The following is a 20,001-nucleotide window of genomic DNA, read 5'->3' on the forward strand; positions in this document are numbered from 1 at the left end:
TATACACTTGATTTTCCAGTTTCATAACTCTTCCCCAAGTGCTGCACTTCATCTCATCACTGGATGTACTCTGGCCAAAGCTTCTTAATGCATCTACTTACTACTGGTATTCGGGGCTTCACCTTAGTTACCTCCACTCATTGTACCTGAAAAAAGCACCCTTTCCTGCATAGCCCAGTCCTTTACAGGACAGTAGAATCCTTTCCTTGCTATGTAACTGGGATGTCTGAGCTTTACAGGAAAGGACAGTCCATGTCTGACTATAGTGAAACCACCAGGCTGCACTCTAGAAATCAGCCTGGCTTCCCATTGCATATGAGAAGGGGACAGTCTCTCTGCTGCCAGCCTCCTTACTTTTCTGTTCTGGACTGTCTTACAGTAAATGTTGAATGCTACACATGGATCATAGAATCATAGAATGGTAAAAGTTGGAAGGGACCTTTAGAGAAGGACCTGCAGAAGCAGGTTCACCTAGATTAGGTTGCAGAGGAATGTGTCCAGGTGGGTCTTGAAGACCTCCAAGGAAGGAGACTCCACAACCCCTTTGGGCAGCCTGTGCCAGGGCTCCCTCACCCTCACAGTGAAATAGTTTTTTTCTTATGTTTAAACGGAACTTTTTGTGTTCCAGCTTCATCCCATTACCCCTTGCTCTGTTGCTAGATACCATCAAAAAAACACGATGTCCCAAACTCCTGACACCCACCATTTAGATATGTAAATATTGAGATCCCTCCACAAACTCCTCTTCTCCAGACTAAACAGCCCCAGTTCCTGCAGCCTTAAATCTAGAAATCAAAGGAACCTGTGAGGGAGAGAGGAAAAGAGAGAGAGAGGGCAACTGGGCATCTGGATAGCGTTGTACTGGGATTCATGTGCCTACTCAAGACATGCATTTTGACAGCGCATTAATGTTGCTCACACTTCTTTATTATGGAGAAAATGGAAACCTTTTCAGACTGAGATGCTTAAAATAGGCTCCTAAATCAATGCTTAGGCATATAAATAGAAGCAGTTTGATTTTCAGCAATGCTGAGTGTTCTGGTGATGCCAATGTGGAAGAAAATGCTTTGTGTACAAAAGTGCATTATGAGAAAATGTGGAGGTTCAAGAACTGTTGTTTACAGACAACCAGTTAGAACCAGAATAATTTGGGAGGGGGAGGGGTCAGCTGGGCTTGTCTCATTTTTGGCTTCTGTCCTTCATGGTTTTATTGATAATTTGATGTAAAAGTAGTGTCTGTTATTATTAGATATTTACATCTACCATTTGAATCTATCATGAGATTGAAATTAAAAACTGGAAGTCTTTGCAAGTTTCCTAGCTTCGTATCACACTTCTGTTGTGTGCCTTGTAGAGATGAAATGTCTGCTGCCATAGCACATTGATCCTACAGCTGATTGCAGCCAGCTCTCACAAAAGCTGTGACTCACAAGGCTCTTAGTTTTCACCATAGCAGTCTCCACAATCCTTTCTGAAGGAGTATAAGAACATGAGAGAAATGTAGCTGAAGTTATCGTAACCTTAGCCTCTGCATACCACTGCCTACATCTAGAATGACCTTCTGTTGGTTTTCCTTTTCTCACGTGGATTCTGAGGGAACCTCACAGTAGAGCAGTTGCCTTCCCTGATTTCCTTCTGTCTTCTTCCTGGCAATATCTGTGAAGATTTTCTGTAGAAATTATCCTGCTATGAAGTGAGCAGATTGCTGTGAGGAAGCACTTGTTTTTACATGCATGCTCCACTCTATGAATAATGCAGGATAGTGAATGGACCAGCATGCCAGAACTAAGCACTGATGAATAGACTCTCAGATGTACCTGATGTTGTGTGAGTTATTGGCATATCTGCCTAAACACAGGGTTTGGCCCCAAAGCTTAGTCACTGAAATGGATTTTTGAGGAGTCTGGCAATGCTATGAAATTATAACTTTTTTTTAAATTTAGTTCCACTGATAACTATGAAACACAGTAGAAAAATCAAACCACTCAACAGAAGATTCTTTGCCCTGCCTGTGTGAAAGACAACCTAGTAAAGTGTGGGATGTAATCCATGCCAGCAATTAAAAATACAAAGTTGTGTTTCTTTCTTTTCCTTTGGAAAGTGAAAGAAACTTGGAGTATGTACTGGCAAGTATGAGTTCCAAATTATTTGCCTCCAAAATTTCCATTTGGCTCTGATTATTTCCTCTTTTAGGATCATGAAGACTGTTTCAATTTGGTTTTCATTTCTTCTTAGAACAGATAATTTCATACTACAGCTTTCATTCACGTAAGTAGTTGAATCCATGAGGTTATTTGTATTAGTATGGCCTGAAGGTTAAGGTCTTAAATCAGAATATAAGCAAGTTAATCATAGCTCAAAAAAATACAATTTCCATATGCTTAGCATAATCTTTTACAGAAGAATCTTATATTCTTTCTATTAATGTAAAACTTCACTTAGATACTGATCAGCTGACTCATATCAGGAGCCTACACTATTCTCTGGGTAAAGATTGTCATCAAATCTAAAGTACCATAAGAACTTATTTTCTTGATCATATATTGTAAATGATATTTTATTCCTTGTAGTGCTAGAAATTATGGATAAAAGTTCTTTCATATTGTTTAAAAATGTTTCTATGTGGTATAATTCTAGCAATATTTTGTGGTCTATTTGGAGTGGTTTGGGTTATTTGTTTCTTAAATGTTTAATGTCAAGATGAAGATAATTTCTCATTGTTAACAAAATCAGAAAAAGTGACTAAGAAATAACCTTGAAAGTTCACAAAGAAGTTATAAAGAAATGTGAAGAATGTAAAATGTTATAATAAGATTCATAGTAACTTGCTGAAAGCATTTAAATATATTGACCCTTGTGCTGGTACAGGCATTTTTTATTAAGTGGATACATGCTTGATTTTAATTGCTTCTTTCATGTAAGAGTGATTTTATGAACTTGAGCTTATAATGATTAACTTTGAAATCTTATATATCATGGACAGTTGAGATAAACTTAAATTTGGATGAAAGGAAGGTGAACCATTTGTGATTCAAACAGGGACATAAACCAGATGATACTGATTATATCAGTGTGTATGGAGTTAAGCCATATCCTGGGAGGGACACCACACAAAGTGAGGGGCAGATTTTCTTCTAGCTGAGTGCTGGGAACCTAAGCCAAGTATTTACATCACTGTGCTTGGCAAGAGTGAGCCAGCAGACCAATGGCCTGATTTAACACAGATTCTTTGAAAGGCATAAGAGACCATTGCAGGAATGGTCAGACAGCAAAGTCTAGATCCCTGAACTCTACCCCTGGCTCCATATGTGTTATTGAATGTCTCAGTGCAATCTGGTTTCCATTTATGAAATGAGACTAATATTTATTTACTCTTTCAAACACTTCAGGATCCAAAATTGCTTGATACTAACAAGCCAAGCTCTGGCAAATCTGCTTTGTACTTCTGGCATAGGAGTCGCTCTGATGAGGAAGTGAGTTTGAGGTGACCTGATGTACCCTTGTAGCACTGGGGGAGCTCAGGGTTACTTTACAGTTAATACATGCTGTCCACCAGTATAGACATAGTACTTAGTGCAAAACAGCCCCAAGACAACTGTGAGCAAGAGCGAGGGCCTTTTAACACCCTAGGGGCAAAGTCATCTGCTTGCCCTCCCCATCGCTACATACACAGCAGGGCTGTAGGTGGACAGTGAGGATCCTGCCTGTCTGCTCTGGTTGGGAAAGGGAATATCTCCAGGCCATTGGTTTGAAGAGGATGAAAGGTAAGAAATTTGGACAGTTAAATAATGGTGAAATACTAGAAACTGCCAGGTGGACTCTTGGAAAAGGTTGTGTGCTGCATGCAGGATTTGTTCATAACAAACTGGAAACTGCAGCCTCACTGCAAAAGTATGTACCTGTCTCCCCACAAGAGTTTCTTTGCTCCCTTTGAGACACTCTGCTTAGCACCAGTGGCCAGAGATGCTGAATTACTCCCCAAAGTTGTGAGACTTATCTTTTGAACCACATGGCTCCCAAGTGACATGTTAAGCTTTTTCTTGTCTGGTGGTTTCTTAAATTGTTTTGGGCCCTGACTAGGCTTCTTCATACGTATCACTCCTTGAAATTCAGTGAGACTCTCAGGGGCTTTGTGTCCCCTTGTACCTTGAGGAAAAATGTGTAGAGACCATGACGGTGGACAGTATTTGACTTTATGTTATCCCCTCCCCACCTCCCAGTATTTCATACTTCTCTACTGCTTGGACCATGGCTTCTGCTGAGTTTGAGCTCACCCTCTGTTCCAGTATCATTCAGTGGAGTCAAAGCAGCCACTAGTGCAAATCTTCTGAGAAAAGGCATTATAGAAAAGCAGATGATGCTGGTTAGTGTACTTGAGTATCAGTATTGGTGAAAGACTCACATGATAAATGAGTTGATTTGTAACTCTTCTTTCTTTGTTCCACCAAATAACAATTTTCTGTTACAGTGGAAATATTAATTGAAGTGAAAGTTATTTGCTTCTGTTAGATAGACCTGTTTTCTAATTCAAAACCTTAAATAGTGACATTAGATTCATTCTATAATAACAGGCCAATATGATTTTAAAGGGAATGTTGCTTTTCTTGGCTGTTGTTTAGTAGCAAAGAAAAGCAGCAAGAACTTGTTTACATGCAAATGTCATCTGTATAAAAAGCAGGAAAATGCTCTAAAGAGGAGATATTATTACAAAGGCATAATTTCCCGGAGGCAGAAAAAACAGAGGAAACATTTTATGGTCATCAGCAGTCTCTCCATAAATCTTTACCATCAGACATGCTGTGAGGTTGGCATGTATACTGGCCTAAAAAAAGCCTGAGACCCTCAGCCTGGAGACTAAGAAGAACGGGAAATGCAAGCAATGTGTCAAAGAATCTGCCGTCTGTGCTGAGCAGAAACCAGATGTTTTTGCTAGTAATTATTATTATGATAATTCATTTAAGTGGGAATAAAATAGGGCATGATTGTTTACTGCAGCCTGTTTTCCCTAGACAGGCTGGGAAATGAGAAAAAACAAAATCTCAGAGGTTTTACTCCTGGTAAAATGAATAATTTCCAGGAATAAATATGGCAACAAGAATAGTTTTCGTACATATTGCACAGTAGCTGTGAATAGACATCATACACTTTTATTCAAGAAGGTCACTGGAAGCTGTTGAGGAATGTTAGGGAAGGTCCCTTTGAATTTTATTTTACTTTTACAAATTTTGCTTCCTGCTGAAATGGGAGCTAAACAGTGGAAAAAAAAACCCCAAAACCGGACTGTCCAATGACTTGCAAAGAACTAGAAATAATCTATCTTGGCAAGTCTAGGTAGACATTTCAGGTGGGAATGGATAGTGCAAGAAAGTATCCTGCGAGCCAGGCTTCTGTAGGTTATTGCAGCATATCCTTGGATTTTGCTCTAGTATCTCTTACAAATGTTGATCTCACATTTGCACAGAAGTTTAGAAATACTGAATCCTTCTCGTTCCTGATGTTTGATTAGAAACTCTTAGTGAGAAGCAAGTAATTGTTTCCTCACTCCTCACTCCCACAGGATATGAAAAACCAGTGGGTTTTTTTTATTCTAGGTTAGAGAATAGTTTGAAGCAAGTGCTCAGCAAATATAAATTTGGTTCATCTGTTTAGTCTGAGGAGGAAGTATAGTTTTCAGCTGCTATCCTTCTGCAAGCATTAAGTTGGAAGCTTTGAGAGAAGTAAGTAACTGCTATAGAAAAATTAAAATCTAAACAGAGTCTGGAGAAGCTTAATCGAGCAAGTGCATTATTGGGAGTCTCTCTGATGGTGAGGGTTAATTTATCACCTTGGATCCAATCACTTTATAAAAAGCCAGCATGGGTTTCATTTACTTTGATGAGGTTTATTGCAAGATTCCAGAAAATCAATTTTACTGTGAGCCATATTAAACCCAGGGGAATATAAACACTATATGTACTACACATAACTTTTTGTTATTGCTTACTGGATCACTGGGGAAATTATACATTTACCATGAAGAAGGGTTATGGCTACGTTCGTTGTCTTGGGTAACTCCCAGCCTGCCCATCGTAGTGAAATAAAACAAAATGGTAGAGTTCAGAATCAGCACTTAACTTGTCTTCCTATAGCCTGAGGTATAGAAACACTCAGCAGTAGTGACTTGATTTTCCAAATGGCTTTAAATAACTGTTATGTTATATACTATCTCTCTGTTCTTTTGCAAACAGATGGTACATGCAGGCAATACGTAAACTGCTGCTGGTTGACCAAGCCCAGGTAATCCTTGCTCTCAAAGCTTCTTGAGATACAAAGGCAAAACTGGCAGTTAACTTGGAAATGGTCAAGATTCACCTGTTCGTTAAGGACTTTGAGGAAAATTTGGACCTTACAGTAATTTCTATTGTGTATTTTCTCTTCATCTGTCTTCTTCCTGATCTGTTTTACATACTTGTGGAATTTTATGTGAGTTTAAAAAATCACAGGAAAGTAATTTCGCACAAGAATGTTTCCTCTGGTGATAGCAGGTCTGAAACTTATTTGGGATTGCACTGCACAGATGGCTTCCTGTTTTACAGTATTGTACATGCCAGCAAAGTCATAACATATTTCAATTATTTGATAACTTTTTTTCTCCCTATCCAGCCTTCCTGATTATGACATGCTACTGATGTCAAAGCTGGCACAATGGACTAAAATTAGTGGGGGTTTACATAAGGAAACTTAGATTGCAAATAAACATACAGAAATAATTTTCAATATAAAAAGGCATCAGAATTCAATAAAGTATTTTTCAAAATCAGTTGTCTATAGTCTGTTTCATGATGATTTTCATTCTTTTTTTTTCCTCCAGCGTTGGGCTCTATTGTACCGGGACAGGAAATGAACATCTCTCTGTGGCTTCAGTAGCAAAAGTGAAAGAGCAGAGCAATGCATCTGTCTATCTCTCCAGTTGTCTATCTATATATCTCCAGGTGAGTTTTGTAAGAACTAAGATGGGATATATGAAAAGTTCTAAATGTAGGTAACACTCAGTTTGGTTTATTTTTTTAGGGGAAATGGAGAATGAAACTCCCATATTAACTTTTGAGACTTCTTCCTGTGTGACCTGATCTAGGTGGATCTGCTTCTGCAGAGGGTTTTGACTAGATGATCTCTAAAGGTCCCTTCCAACCCTACCATTCTATGATTCTGTGATTCTATGTCATGCATGTTATTTACATACCGTATTTGGTAGTGTTGTAATTCGAAAACTCTTGCTGTGGCCATAGCCCCTGTGAAATGTGTTTAGAGTAAGTAAAAGTGAGATGTAGCCATTATTTAAAAGTATAAAGTCTGTTATGGTTTATAGATGGCTGTAAAAATACTGTAACAATAAAAAATGAGAAAACAATGGAAAAATCATCTCCCAAGATATTTATCTTTAAATTTCTTCCAGTACCCATATATCTATCTGTTTGGTTAGATTTTTCCCAGGGGAACTACACATACGTGAATTGGAAGAAAAATTAACAAAATTTGTTTCACAGAAATGTTGTCAGTAACAAAAAAGTCACACTTTTAATGGTCTATTATATTAGATTTTCATATAATGATATTTTTAAAAAGCAGATGACAGACTGTAAGTATAACACGCAAATTCAGTAAAAGAAGAATTATTGTGGACTGTCTTTATCTTGTTGCTGCTTTTCCCTCTCTTTTATTTTTAAGTGTGAGCTCTTGAAGTCTCGGCTCTTTCTTTCAATGCTATCTTGCAATTATTTTTATTATGCAGCTGAGTAAAGTGTGAAAACAAACAAGAGTGGTTTAAAAGGAATGAGCACTTTTTCTTATTTTGTGTTGTTCTTTTGAATCTGATCACTGGGATTTTGGTGCAGAGTGAGTGATAGAAAAAGGATGTGTGTTTCTTCATGGGCAGCCCTGGATTCAGGTTTGATTTTGCAAATCCAGGCTAGTGTGTGGCTTTGTGTTTTGAACTTGCTGAGTGCATTTCAGATTAAATTTAGCTCAATTGGAAGGAAATCAGGCTGAAATACCTATACCTTTGAATATCCTGTCAACAACACTTCTTGGACTCTTTATAGTTGTGATTTTTCTTTGTAGACACAGTATTTGAGCAAGTTCAAACTAGCCTAGAGCTGGTGAATATAGCAGAAGATGCTTTCTGAATCTGGAGTTTGACTATGCCTGGCTCAGATATGTTTCTGAGAGTACAGCATGTGGCTAGGGGGAAGTCAATATCTTCAGCAAAAATATCTTCTTCAACTGAGTCACGAGAATCTAACACTGAACAGATTATTAAAGATACTTTGGTGTTGATATGTATATGTATCTGTTTATCTGCAATACCTAAAGATGAGTTTGTATGCACGTGGATGTCATAAATCACACAAAACAGAATAGTAAAAAAACTCCTTTTTTTTTTTTGTGCACCAGGAAACAAAATTAAGCTTCAGTAGCTAAACAAATTATGCAAAATTATACACCATGAATATTTTATATTCCAGAACCCTGAAGCAAGGACTTTCAGTGGCTTTATGTCTACAGCAACCTATGTCATACCCAGATGAATTCCACGACTGAAAAGTCGCTCTTCTTTATAAACTTTACTCAGATCTTCCTGTTATTTTTTTTTCTTTGCATTTGTCAGTGATTATTAATAGGAATGTCTCAAGGGTTTTATTGTATGTAATAAAACATAAGTTACTGTAGCCAGCCTTCTTTCTGCTATGTGAGGCTGGGAAGTTATTCTCTTTATAGATCTGAAATTATTTAAAATTTTATGGAATAATGTAAAGAAAGTAATGTGGCAAAAGCAGGACTAAGTTTAAAAAAACACCTAAACCACATTTCATCTGGACTGTACCTGCTCTGATATATCTCTGCTTAATTTAATTCCTTTTGTATGCCAAAGTATATTTTCCTTTAGAAATTTGTTTCTCCTTTTTCTATAAAATTCAATTGCAAAACCATGTAAGCTTTTGTAGGGCAGACCGTAGCTATAGTGCACTGAAAAATTGAGAGTAGTTTATATAAAATATTTGAAAATTTTCATTATTTAACTAGTTTTAATTAATAATCTCATCCTCTTTCCATCTAATACTAAAGAGATGGCATCTTGAGATCACATACATCTGCCCCCAAAGTGGCTAGCAAAACAGAAATCTTGTAATTATAACTTAACAAGGATTCTTTGGCACTGCTTACTGGTTCCTGGGATGCAGAGCCCGTGAGTTAATGCCATAATTTTAACTCCAAGCGGCACTGAAAATGGGGAGTATGGGTACGTTTCAGCATGCTCATTAATCTTCAATGTGTTCCAATAACTACATATCGTATTTGGCAAATGCTGGAATGGGATTGTAAGTTTAGGGGGTGAAGTGTACTATTTACTATTGATTTAATACCAATACTTTTCAGGAACATGACTCATGCAAAGCCTCCACTAACTCATCCAAAGACTCTCAGCTTACACTTGGAAACCATTTTGAAGGTAGCGTACCTGTTTCCTGTCTGTCCCATCCATTCCATGCCTTTTGTTGATGCAAATATAGTTAAACATAAAGTGAAATTTATCAGTTACAATAAAAATATTCACTGCCACAGATAACGATAACATATTAAAACATCTATGCTTTTATGTCATGCCTGCTGATGTAGTATTTTAGTATTAATCTATTTGTCCTCTTTTACAGTTGAAATTGAATGTACCATTTCAGATAGTACAGTTGATGACAGAGGTCTCTGTTTTGAAAGGTACTTGAGAATTTATTTGATTTAGGTATATACTGAAACTTTTTCTTTGGCTGAAGCTGTAAAGAGCAGCTGTATCCTGTGATATCTCTGGTTTATACCTGCTCATATAGGAGATCACTGCTGGGACAGTCCCTGGTGAGGCCTCATCTGGAGTCCTGTGTCCAGTTCTGGGCTCCCCAGCTCAAGAGGGACAGAGAACTTCTGGAGAGAGTCCAGTGCAGGGCCACCAAGATGATCAGGGGACTGGAACATCTTCCTTATGAGGAAAGGCTGTGGGAACTGAGGCTGTTCAGTCTAGAAAAGAGGAGACTGAGGGCAGATCTTATTGACATTTACAAATGTCTAAATGGTGGATGTCAGGAGGTTGGGACATCCCTTTTTTCTGTAGTAGCTAGCAACAGGACAAGGGGTAATGGGATGAAGCTGGAACACAAAAAGTTCCACTTAAATATAAGAAAAAACTCTTTCACCATGAGGGTAAGGGAGCCCTGGCACAGGCTACCCAGAGGGGTTGTGGAGTCTCCTTCCTTGGAGATCTTCAAGACCTGCCTGGACATGTTCCTGTGTGACCTGATCTAGGTGAACCTGCTTCTGCAAAGGGGTTGGACTAGATGATCTCTAAAGGTCCCTTCCAACACCTACCATTCTACGATTCTATGATTCTATGCCAGTCAATTAGAAAACACTTCATAGCTGCAGTATGTCTAGATTTGGTCTCCTTATTTTAGCAAAATTTTCAAGGATATTTACACAGTTGAAATGTGTATTATTGTTACTGTCTGATGGCCATCATAGACACGAGTATTTCAAAATTAGTTAGCTTGTGTTATTAAGTAAATAATAAACAATACGTATCACTGACTTTCTGCCTGACAGATTGTGTAAACATATCAATTTAGAATTCAGTGTATTTATAGATAGAAGGAACAACACCTTTTGTTTTCATTTTACAAAACTGATCTCCGTTAGTGCAAAAGTGTGTAGCTCAACAATTTTCTCTGAAAAATTATCTAATTGGGCATTTTTCTCTGTGCATTTTAGTGGTGTTAGGGCTTAGGTTTGACTATTCAACGTTTCAGGGGAACTTAAAAAATAGAATTTATATAGTTCATTACTTTTCCAGCTCAGTGGAAAGTGCAAATAACATTCATAAAATTGAGATGGCCAGATAAAATTATAAAATATTATTGATGAATTAACCTGAGATCCAGATCATATGAACACAATATTTCCCTTTTACTACAGGATGTGAATTTGGTCTGAGAAAACACGATGCTATTACAATGTCCTGATGATTTTATAGTACACCTCTTAAAATAGTTTTTATGCTGAAATCTAGAATAGTCACAGACATCCTAACCGAACCTGTATACAGCATACAAGATTGGAGAAATAATACCTCTAGACCCATGTAAAATAAAAACCCTGATGAAGAAAAATGCTATTTGAACAGTTCTTAAATATGGGACCTTTTTGAAGAGAGAAATGAAACAATATTTTTAAGAGAGAGTGTCTGGCTCAGTGTATGTAACAAAAGGTGTAAGGCTAGCACCTGGGTTTTATTTAAATAAGAAATACTAATTTTTAATATACTTACTTGAAAAAAGGAAATTGCAATGCCCCTAGTCTTTACACACTTATAAATGCAGGGGTTGGGGTTTTTTTGTAAATTAAATAAGTATTTCAGAGAAAGGAAAAATGTACACAACTTTATTCAGAAGAATTTTACAAATGAAAAGTGAGATTTTGAACAGCTAGTAATGAAATAGTGCATGTATTAGTTGCTTTTTTTGATGGGCTTTTTTAGTAACATTTAAGTATGAGTCAGTTGGAATAGCGCATACAGCTGCAGGAAAATAATGCAAATTTTGGCATTTGACGTTTAGTAAGTTGAACTTTGTTAACTTTTCTAAAAAAAGTTTTGTTGTAAGCAAGCAGTGGAATTAAGGAGATTGTGCACTGAGCCTTAAAGTGGAGCAAGTCAGGGGATGTTTGGTTTTCCTGAAACCCGAGCATTTAAGCCAACTGACAATTACTTACCCTTTCTTCTGAGGAGAGCTACCACTCCTACATTTTTCAAAACTTTTTTCCCCTGTCTTTCCCACACTATATCTGTGATGTATGAGACCTGAGATATTCTGAGGCATGTAAAATGAACAGAGTTCTAGGTCCTGTTGGAATCCAATCAAAGTTCAATATCTTCCTCCTTCACAAATCCCAGCCTCCGTGAGCACCCTATCCTTTTTCTTTTTTTTTAAATCTTTGGCATTGTTATAAATTGTAACACAAAAACTGTAACAAATACATGGTTGGGGAGTATAACTTAGATCAGGAGGAGCTGGGATATTTGAAGGATGATTCAATGGTGTGATTTAGGTTGTGAAACATATTCTGGCTGTGGGAGGACAGAATTTGGGAATAACAGGTTGGTAGGACAGAGGAATACAAAGCTTGATTCTGACTTCTCCTATGCTTTTACTTTATACCAGACTGGGAGAAAAAATTGAAGAATGCTTGTGAGGATCAGGGAAGACTGAATACTTACTCAGGGAAGAGGGTTTCAGTTTCTCACTGTCACTCCCCTTTTTGACCTTGTGTGGGAATAAGTGGGAAAATAACAAGGAAGATCATAATCTAGATGGATTTATTAACAGGTATAATATCAGAGGCTCCGGAGAGAGAGATTTGTTAAGATATACAATTCTTATAGGTATTCTAAGGGGATTGAACACATAATAAAATCCTTTTGGATGTATATCATTGAAATTTGGATTCACTAACAAGTTATGAAGTTCAAACCAAAATCAAAGTATTCAGTGATAATTATCCATTAATGATGTATTCCAAGGAACTTTGGTGCTCAAGTAGTTATTCCAAGCCTCCATCTTTTTGTTCTTGATATAGCAGTATGGGTGTTTATTTTTAGACAATATTATTCATGTTAATTCGAATTTAAATGGGTCCAGTCCACTCTAGCATCAAAATAAACATTTATATATGTTTGATACATGTAAGATTTCATCTTGTCTTCAGAGATGCTAATGTGTAATTCTTTAATGTCTTCTATCTCTGTGGACACCACTGTGTAATGAGTTGTTGCATTTGAGATTTACTATTGGTACCATCTAACATTGATTCAGCATTTAAAACTGGCCAGCTTCACCATCTTGAGTTTAATATTCTTTTTATATGAGGTATTTATTTGTAGTGAGAAATCAAATAAAAATTTCTCACAGATGTGTAATGCCAAGACACACTTCCTCTTTTACCTTTTTCTTCTGAAGTTCTAAGAAGAGATTGATGAAGAGAGTGTAAGAAAGCATAGCAGAATTGGAGGCTCCCCTTGGTCAGGCAGACATCCTTTGAGAAAGTTGCAAACCCCTGTGGTACACTTGGGACAGCTAAATTACAGCACCTAAATGCATGGAAGTGTAGGAAGTACCTGATTTCTTGTCTTTAAGGACGGGGCAACTTATAGATGTGTCTAGATCTGCAACTCTCTTAGGTCATCTGTTCCCTATAGCAGCTTGCTACAGAAGGAAAGATGTGAGCTAAAATTGTTAGTAAAGAGACCTTAGGATAAGATGCCTTCATGTCATTTTATAAACCTTTCTTCCTTCCCAGCACTCACTGAAATTTGGCTCTGCTGCCAAGTTGAATTTGTACTGGTTTTCAGCCAGGAAAGTTGGAAGGACTGGAGGTGACTGATCGAGGATGTTTCAGAAAGATGAAGCAGTTGTACTCTCAGAGTTCTTTTAAACTGGGAATCCAGTAATAAGCTTACTTGTGTGAGACTCTGCTGTCTCTCACACGACATGTCGAAGGTGTGTCCTGAAAGGTAGAAGGGCTTTCATTTCCTAACGTGTACATCCATAGGTAAAAGCAAATGAACTTCGCCTTTGAGGCATGAAATTTATACAGAATGCAAATCAACTTCAGACTGAAATAATTTGTGGTTCTGAGCAAAAATAACATAACAGTTGTTATAACCATGTTTATAAAATGCTAAAATTTAACACACAGCAATCAGCCAAAGCTATAACGCAGTGTAAAAGACTGCACACTTAATAATTTTAAATGTTACATGAGTGCGAGTCGCTTGATTAAATTTATTAGAAATGTGTTACGAGCATTTTAAGAAATAAAGCATTTATCACAAAATGATGATTTCTTCACTTAAGCTCATTAGGAAATCACACATCAATTCATGCATAATTACAGGGGAATTTCTGCCACTCACTACAAATCATTACCACATTAGCTAAAGTTGACTTAATTTATCTGTAATTTGGAAAAGGTGGTATCTAAATAGGAAAATTAGCTTATACAGAGGATGAAACTATCAACATCATCACAAAGGACTTAGCCTTCTCTTACTTGTTAGGCAAAGATGTACCTTTTAACTCCTTTATATGTAAAGCTCGTACTTTTGAGTGAGCTCTAAAGCTTTTCTTTCCATGTCAGAATCCCATATTATGGATCTAGTGCCAGGTACTTAATGAATCATTGATAGTCAAGGCACGTTTACTTGCGCCAGACATACTCATTGTTTTTAATGATCATTGCAGTTGGAGATTGAATTGAAAGGGTTTGGGGGAGGTGGGGAGATGGGGAAGGAACAAGTTTTGCAGGCGTTGGTGAGCTAGTCCCACAGCAGCAGAGCAGAAAATGAGCATTCTGCCAACAACCGCAGCATTTGCGTTGCAGTGTGTTTACATTCCCATGATGTCTGTGGTGGACATAGCTATCCTGTGGCCTGTTGCACCTTCTTGATTTCCCAAACTTTACATAAGTTTGAGGATGGTGTGTGACTGATAGAGTTCAACCTAAAGGTGTGACTGGTCACCAGGTCATTCTTTTACCAATAGTTTACACGTTTCCTGTTTGTCAGTTCACAAGTACTCTTGTGGAGGGGTAAGTTAGGCTCAGAATAAATAAGCTTCATGCTCATCTGTCCAGGAGGCATATAGAAACGTAGTCTTTGAGACTTAGACCTGTATATTTAGAGAGAAATTGCTCTGTAACTTTATAGCGTTTCATTTTGTGATGCATGACTTAGTTCAACCATTTCCCTATTCTGTATTCAAGTGCTGTATCATTGTTACTGTTGGAAAGTATTTATGTCACACTTATTGAGTCTAATTAGAAGGGGGTTTTGTTTCTTTTTTTTTTTAATCTGGGGCATTTCTGTGATATGCCTCACAGTTACACCTCAAGCAGTTACATTGACACCTTGCAGGAAACAACAGGTTATGCACGAAGCGCTGAAGAAAGGCAGATGAAGAAGACATGAGAGAAGTTAGATTATTTTTAAATTCCCCTCTCTGTCAAAAATAATGTACCTCGAAACACTCTCAGTTTTGTAGTGAAGTACTGATACTTTGTTTTCGGCAGCCCTCCTGAGGGGTTTTTGTGTGTCCTTTTTTTCAGGGTCCTTTGTATGAGCCCGGGATCTGCAAGTTGAAAGTTATGCCCCTCCTTCCACATTAGTACCTCACATTTATAGACTGAAGCATTGTTTCCTGTTTCTTTCCTGAATTTATCTCCCTGGCAACATGTGAGCTACTTGTGATTCTCTTGCTAGTAACTTTTTACTTCCTTTACAGGCTCAAATACAATTTTAAGGGCTGTTATTTTCTGAGTAAGATGTAATGTTGAATCATATGTGCTAAGTTCATGACTTTCAGTGGCATTAGTACATTTTCACATTGTTTTTCGTATTCTTTAGTAAGGTAGGATGAGAGGTTGCAGGAGCTGGCTGTGCCGATGAAATGGCTTTCTACTGCCAAAAGGAGTAGTCCTGCTCCCTCCTCCCTTCTGGTTCCTGTCTGACCCTTTGTTGAGCTGACTCAGCATACTAAACTAACACTTTTTTTTTTAAAAAAAAAAGCTTTCCTACCAGTGCTGCAAGTTGAAAAGCAGCTTGAGAAGTACATTCATTTCAGTGCCTTTGAATGAATGGAGTGGTTCAGATGTCTTAAGTAACCTAACATATATAGTCACACTGTCTATTGAGAATGTTTCAATAATTATTTTTTACTATTGTTTCACATTTTAGTATGATAAATACTTTCATATAAGAATAATGATTGCCATGGAAATGAATGAATGCTAAATATGATACCTGAGGTACCCAATGCCACTTCCAACAACTGTAAAATATACACCTACATCCTAAATTTTAGGCAAATAATTATATCACAGTATCTTTTCAATCCACGCATTGTCTATCCATTTAAAAACAAAGGTTAGTGAAGGGCTTCTTAATCTGTGCAGCTCTTATGCTTTTGGAGAATTTTCTTTCTTCAATCTTTGAATAGTCATTTGCAACCAAATTAGTGACTTGATATACTGAATGAATTAAGTTCTTACTCTCATTGCATGTAAAATTCATGCTATATGCAGAATTCATGTTTTCAGGTTTCCTTGCTACTAGAATTTCAAGTTGGGTTTGATTAATCTTGAAGTGAGCATTGCATCTTAGGTAGGAGGCAGTGTATTTGACAAAGAACGCCAATTTTGGCAATGGATGAAGACATTGTAATAATAAAATAGAAGAGGGGGGGAGAAATCCAAGAAACCAATCTGAGCAACCATTCTACTGCAGTGACAGCAGCAGTTTAGTACATTGTATCAAAATGAATGGGCTTTGCATAATTGATTTCAACATACTAGTAGCCTGAGGTCTAAGTGACTCTAGCCCAGAACTTATTAGCCTTGCTACAAAGACGGGAGAAAACTCTGCAATCTGCTACAGGGGAGGTAGAGAATAGCATTGCTATTAGAGCAAAAGCTTTAAAAGTAGGACAGAGCTACCAAGAGAAACTCCTTTTGTATATTTATTGGGGTTATTCTGACCACCTCATTCAAATATCATAAAAAGCTATTTTAAAGTCTTTGTGCAATGCCAATACCGAGAATTAAATTCTTACTTCTTAGTAGGTTTTATTACCTAATTCAAATGGCATCCCTGCACAAATGTAATAGCTGTGTTGTGAAATTTCCTGTATCTGGGATGCATTTTGAATATCATCTCAGTAAAAATACAGATGCAAAGATAAGTAAGATGCTCTTTTGGGATCCACTTGGTTTTTGTTTCACATTCACACACTTAAAAATACTAGTTTTATTTAATAATGTTATGCTCTGATGTGAATCAACAAGTGTGTTTCCAGGGGCTTCCTAAAGAGAAAAGGATTATGTCCATCACAGAAGCACATATATTATTACACTATATTACAAAAATGTGAAAACATTAATAGTTGGATGTAAAGTTATTGTGTTGAACAAATGAGATATGTAATTTTAATGTCCTGTTTCCTTGAAGCATAGTAAAAGTATGTTACTGCATCTTATCTGGTTTGCATTGTCGGTTCTGGATAGGTACTCGCAAACATACAGAGTCTGGATTCATGCAACAGATTCCTGAGAGCAGAGTGATATCTTTGATAGATGAAAAACTAGATTAACATTTCTGACTAGAATCAAAGATGGGTAGTTGCAAGTGCAGGACTGGGAAATGAGATTTGAATGAACTAATGTGTTCAGTGTCAGGACTCCCAGACTATTAGACTTCTTCCTTAGAAGACCATGACAAAGCTCTTCATTAGTGTTCGTTACGCTTCATCCAGCAAAGTGAAATATTGACAGTGGCTCCTTTAAACACGAGTATTCTGCATAGATCAGCATCAAGCACCTTAATTATGTCCTTGCTCATATAAGATGCTAAATGGTATTAAGAGGAATATTGTACATTTATCAGTAGTGGTAGTGTTTATTCTGAGTGAAACCAGTGCTGTGATTGACTGAATGAGGTTCAGTACTCTATAATTAGCAGACTTTATAACCTATTTTTAAAAAGTTTGACTAAGGAAAGTTTGGGCAAAAAGAATTCTGTGTTGCTGAAAATGTTTTATTCATTTATTTTTTTCTATTTGCACTACTTTCACAGAATTTTTATAACCTTCACAGAACTGTAGAGGTTGCTGAAATATGCCGTGGTGTTTGAACAGAGACTACCTCAGAAAGACAATAAGGTGATACTTTGGTCATTTTTGCTTCGTATTAAGAGACTTAAGCTTATGACATTTCTCACAACAAAGACTTGTGAACAGGTTCAGGTGACCCATTCTAATGGATGTATTCATCTACAGGACCCATTTTTAAGTATCTTTTCTGTTCTAGTAAAGCCATCAATTTATTTCAGAAGACTTTTGAGATTTATGTGTCACAGTTCAGCTTTGCCTCATACAACAGGTTTGACTGATAGTCAGGGGAAATCGCTGCTAATAATAATAAGAAGAATATATGGAGGTCCTGGAGGACTGATTGGAAGCAGCAACAGGCCTGCAAACTTTTTTTTTTTTGCTCATTTGCAAAGAAACCTAACATAGATATAATCCTCTTTTGCATTAAAATAAACACTAGTGGAAACTTTGGGTTAGTGTTATGTGCCTTTTCCATCAAGGAAGCCTTGTCAAATGTTACTGAAAAACCTTACCATTCCAGTATTTCTTGACATGAAATCCTGGCTCTGTAGAGTCATGGATGATAAAGGTCAGTACATGACTTACACAGATAACATCTTAAATTGTTTTTACATCTTTTGTCTGAAGTTTGTCTCTCAGAAGAGGAGACAAGAAAAATAATCAGGTTCGGTTTTGAAATGCAAAAGACAATTTTGCACTGTTTTTAACACCATCCATACTAACATCAGTGAGGAGTCAAGAATCCTCAAAATGAGTAGTCACAGGAACATCAAACAAGCTGAGGTTTAGTGGTGAGCTCAGCAGTGTTAGGTTAGTGGTTGGACTTGATGATCTTTAAAGTCTTTTTCAACTAAAATGATTCTATGAAACATACTCTTGTTTAATTCCTTTCTGCATCACATGGCTTGCAACGTTTGCCCACACACAGACATCTTTACCAGCTTCATTTTGGTGAAAGTCTTTCAATCCTCTTCAAATATTTTTAAGCAACATGGGAGGAAAAAAACAGAGAATTTTTATATCAATTACAGTCTGTGCCTTCTTGCAAAGCTGGTCATCAAATCTGTTTAAAGACCTAGTAGGCTGCCCTGTGCTCCTCCAGCAGAACAAAATAGTACCAACATCAAACAATGGCTAAATTTTCAAGAGTGCTGTTTACAGTATCTGTAATGGCAACAATGTGGAAAAAGCAATTAAGAGATGAGTCTATGGGCTAATTATGAGTGAAGATAGTGTGATTCCGTGTTTTCTGTTATGGAGACCTTGTTTCAAACTGTATACAACTTTTCAGATTCTAAGCATTTAGTGTGAACTTCTTCAAGGCAAGCATCTATCTCAGGCTGCATTGTGGGAGAGTTTCAAGTAAGTTCATCCATTTCTGAGAAAAAGTTTAAGGAGTAAAGATGTTTTGCCTATCCTGAAGCAGATGCATACCTGTTCTGCTTTGGAAACTCTAATCTATTTTCAAGCAGAGACTTGAAATTTGTCAGGGCATCCATCCAAGTCTACATGCAGCTATGTTAAATTCTCTATTTTTGGTCAGTTTGTGAGCCTCAGCAAATCAAAGCTAGGTCATGCAGCAGGCAGATTTATCAGAATATAATGTCTGACTTCAAGAGCCACAAAGGCGTTCAGTCTCCTGATGAGCTGTAGATTTTGGGGGTGGAGAAGTAGACATTTAGGTGGGAGCTGTAAGCCTAAATACATTTGTGCATGTTGCTCTAGGGCTCTGAAGATTCTGTGTCCACACAGAGTGTTCTGTGCCTTCAGGTATTTTTGATGCCCACTCAACTGAATATGTCTTATCTTAGGGCTTTGGGGTCCGACTTGGTTGCTCTCTGTGTTTAATCTTTTCCCATTGCAGTTGTGTGCAGTGCCAGGACTGATTTTCCCCTTGTCTTCTCAGAGCTCTTGCCTCTGCAGCCTCAAGGAAATCTGGCGTGACTGCATGTGGAGGCGGGGAGGTTGGGTGTAGGTACCTCAGAAGTAGCCCAGGGAATTGGGGAGAGGGCAGGAGCTGTAAAGGGAGATAGGAGTGGAAGAAAAAGTAGGCAAGGTCTTTTGAGGAGTGCAGGCAGAAGAGGGGAAGGCTGATGGCTGGTGTATACAAGAAAAAATAGCAGATGAGGTGAGGGCAAGCTGAGCTGAGACTGAATAAACAAAGCCGAGGGTATGAGAGAGCAGGAAAAAAGCAAGATGGATGGAATACAAAAAAAAGGGAGGCAAGAGCTAAAGTGGGTGGGTGGTAGTGGGAATAGAG

Source organism: Colius striatus, chromosome 3 (genome assembly GCF_028858725.1).
Source record: "Colius striatus isolate bColStr4 chromosome 3, bColStr4.1.hap1, whole genome shotgun sequence".
In the NCBI taxonomy this organism is placed as follows: domain Eukaryota; kingdom Metazoa; phylum Chordata; class Aves; order Coliiformes; family Coliidae; genus Colius; species Colius striatus.